We start from the raw sequence: 4,109 nt of genomic DNA on the forward strand, positions 1-4,109 counted from the left end.
ATCTTTTACCCAGCTTCCATTATTGGTAATATCTTATGAAATAATTATATATATATATATAATATGTAATTTATATAACAATTATATATAATATATTTATATATGTTGTATATATATATATATACATATGCAACATTAAGAAGTTGACATTGCTAAGATACAAACTCCTTGCCATTTGTATTATTTCAGTTTTTCTCTCCCCACTTACTATTTTTTTCATATTTACCATGATCAAACTCACTGTATTTTGTTACATTTAGTCACAAAGATTTAGGGTTTTTTGTTGTTGTTGTTGTTTGCCATGTTTGTTTTTTTTTCATCATTAGTCCTTATGAGCAATTTGTGTAGGGATAAGCCAGCCCATTGGGGGCGGGCTGGCCTCGGGCGAGCGTTTACTTATAAATTGCGCATGCAGAAGCCTGCGCATCCATTCCTGTTTCCAGTACTCCATGGGAACCTTGGTTTCGTGACTCTGGTTATTTCATTAAAGTTGTGCAAATACTTATCACAATTTTTCTGCATTAATCTAAGCCACCACATCATTTTGGCGTTCAACATTGGGGCAGGTTTGCCCCTGCCCCATAGCCCGTCATGCCCACAGCATGTCCGGGCAGTCGCAGTCGCTGCAGCGCACCTCCCCCATGCTGGCCCGCTCGCCTGCCCGCCCTAGCGCCTCCAGGCCTGGCCCAGGCAGTGCAGAGCCTAGAGTCCACAGCCAGCGCTCGCCATCTCGCAGCGACAGAGGGGTTAGCCCCTCCCTCTCTGCCTTGGCGTTTGGAGCTGAACATGGAAGCTTAAATATTTGCGGTTTTACAACACAAACTGCCACAGTGGAAGGGGTCAGTTTGAATCAGACCAAATCTGCCCACTCTAACTCCTCAGGCAGAACAATAAATTTTGGTTTTGAGTGGTTTCAGACTGGCTCCCCACGTGGACTCAAGTGGACTCTTTCGCCACCTCTGGCAGGAACCAGTCATTGCAGGTAATTTTTTTTTTTCTTTTATAAATAAAATGTCTGAGAATATTACTATTCAGGACTTTAACAGTCTTTTTGAGTGTACTATGTGGGAGATCTTACAAGAGGTGTTTAGCACCCCACATCTATGGATCTTTCTGGGATTAGTAGTTTTCCTTGGTATTAGGTGGTTTGACAACAAAAGTATGATGGAGTCTTTAAGAGACGAATCCAGGATTCTTAAGGCAGAAGTTGAACGTCTAAAAACTATTGGCGATGAATCCAGGATCCTTAAGGCAGAGGTTGAATGGCTAAAGACTATTAAACATGACAACAATCTTCTGAAGAATCAGTTTGAAGTTCTACGGGAATAGAACAGATCTTTGTTTAACAAGACTCTGTTGACTGAGCAAAATGTAGAAAATGTTCAGGCTAATATTAAGGAGAAATTCATTACTATAGAAGAGGGAACAGCTGAGTTGGATCATAAACTCCAATCCCTTTCTGTAGGAGCTGAAACATTAGTGGCTGATATTAAGAAGAAATTCATTACTATGGAAGAAGGAACAGCTGATTTAAATAGTAAATTTCACCAGTCATTTTCTGAAGGGACTGAAATATTAATTGAGAGAATCAAAACTGTTGAATGTGACAATCAAATTTTGTCTAAAGCTTATGACAGATTGGCGGAAAGATTGTCAATACAAGAAGGCACGGTTTATGCCATAAAAATTATGTCCAAAGATGAGAACTTATCTCTAATGGACAAACTTCATACTTTCGAATCCCGAATGAAGGCTTTAACATAATTCTGGACAGGAGATACAGACATTACAGAAGGCAATGGTGAATAGAATTGAAAAGATTGAGGAATTTCTAAATTCTGATGAAGAAGAACAAATGGTAAAAAGGCAAATTTTAACTACATCTGTGGGTAAATCCCTCCGGGACAATTTCCACAAAGCTCTACCTACAGCTTTACCTGCCTTTCCAGTAATAACAACAGAGAAGGTATTTGGTTCCATAAACCCTAGGGTCATCAAGGAAGATACATGGGAGCATGTCTGTATGAATGATCTCAAAGAAATTAAACAGGCTGTCATGACTTTTGGGATGCACACCTCTTTTGTTAAAGAGATGCTAAAATCTTGGGCCACAACAAGCAGAGCTATCCTTCTGATTGGTTTCAACTGAACTCTGCAGTCCTTGAGAGTGGGCCACAATTATAATGGAAATGCTTATTCAGGCAAGAGGCTAGACTTTTATAACAGCAAGAAAAGGCAAAGGGAAGTGACATCTTACTAGATAAGGTTCTATGTGAAGGGCTCTATTCTGACCCTCAGGAACAAGCTAATTTGGACGAAAACACACGCTCCATGTGCAGTACAGCAGCCTTAAGGGCTTGGGACAGGGTACAAGACCCAGGACAGAGAATGGAATCATTTGTCACAAATAAACAAGGTCAGAAAGAACCCTTTAGTGATTTTTTACAAAGACATACTAATGCTATAAAATTGGGATACCTGACCTTGACACAAGACGTATAGTGATTGAGTCTTTGGCTTATGAAAATGCAAATGTGGAATGCAAAAAATTTTGGGGCCTTTAAGGTTCAGATCAGCACCCTTGGAAGAATGGTTCTTGCATACACTGGATGATGATACATTTGATTATGGCACTGAAGCATGGGTAGAAGAAGCAATTTCCAATGGTAAAAGGAGACACCAGAATACCAAATGTTTTAATTGTGGCAAAATAGGTCATATGAAAAGGAATTGTAAACAATGGATTTTCAAAATAATAATAATGCATCTTCTAGAAATAACAGAAATAGGAGGACTCAGCCTTCAAATTTATGCAGAAGATGTGGAAAAGGTAGACATTGGATGAATGAATGCAGATCTACAAGAGATAGACAAGGCAACCTGATACAGACGTGAGGGGGGGGCTCACAGGCTCCCATGGCAAACATGGTTCAGTCATTTCCAGTTTCTGCATAGAACGTGCCTCATCAGTACAATTAGGAAACCCCATGACTACTGTTACAAACAATAATGATCAGAAAGATGAGTTACTTGTGTTTTGGCAAACTTCTATAAATGATCAAAGACCTAAGCAGAGAGTGTGTGTAAATGACATTTTTTATTACTGGCCTGCTGGACACAGGTGTAGATGTAAGTATCATTACCCCCAGAATCTTGGCATCCGTATTGGCCTCTTCAGAATGGAAATGTTCAGTTCCTGGGAATTAGAACTCTATCTCGAGTAAGACAGAGCACAAGATGGGTTGAATGTATAGGGCCTGAGGGACAAATCGGAAAATTAAGGCCATATGTAGCCAATATTGCAATGAATTTATGGGGTCATAACCTATTACAACAATGGAATACCCAAAATAACATTCCTGCTACTTCTAGAGCCTAAATTTGTGAGAATAATATTAAAAGATATTACAAATGGAGAAAACCAGCCATTCGGGCCATACAAAAACAAGCAGTTGCAGGACAGGCTCCAAAGCCACAGAGAAACCTTGTCTCGAAAAACCAAAAAAAAAAAAAAAAAAAAAAAAAAAAAAAAAAAAAAAAAAAAAAAAAAAAAAAAAGAACAAGCAGTTGAAGTCCCTTCAGAGATACCAATAGCCTTGCCGCTAAAATGGTTGACTGAGAAACCAATATGGACAAAACAATGGCCAATAGCTGAGGAAAAGTTACAGGCTTTAGAACAGCTGGTAGAAGAGCAATTAGATGCTGGACATATAGAAGAATCTACCAGTCCTTGGAATTCTCCTGTACTTGTGGTTAAGAAAAAAATCAGGAGGAGCAGAAGAAGTCAGGACCACGAGGGGTGCACCCACCCACGGAGACAGTGGGGCTGAGCTATTGTGAGCTCAACAAGGCCAGCTGGACTGGGAATGAAAAAGCATGGGATAAAACCAGACTCTCTGAATATGGCGGACAATGAGGGCTGCTGAGAAGCCAAGGACAATGGCACTGGGTTTTGATCCTACTTCATGTTCAGGCTTTGTGGGAGCCTAGCTAGTTTGGACGTTCACCTTCCTAGACCCGGATGGAGCAGGGAGGACTTTGGACTTTCCACAGGGCAGGGAACCCTGACTGCCCTTCATACTGGAGAGGGAGGGGGAGAGGAGGGGGAG

Source organism: Alexandromys fortis, unplaced genomic scaffold, assembly GCF_014885135.2.
Source record: "Alexandromys fortis isolate MF-2015 unplaced genomic scaffold, M_Fortis_MF-2015_v1.1 scaffold_286, whole genome shotgun sequence".
In the NCBI taxonomy this organism is placed as follows: Eukaryota; Metazoa; Chordata; class Mammalia; order Rodentia; family Cricetidae; genus Alexandromys; species Alexandromys fortis.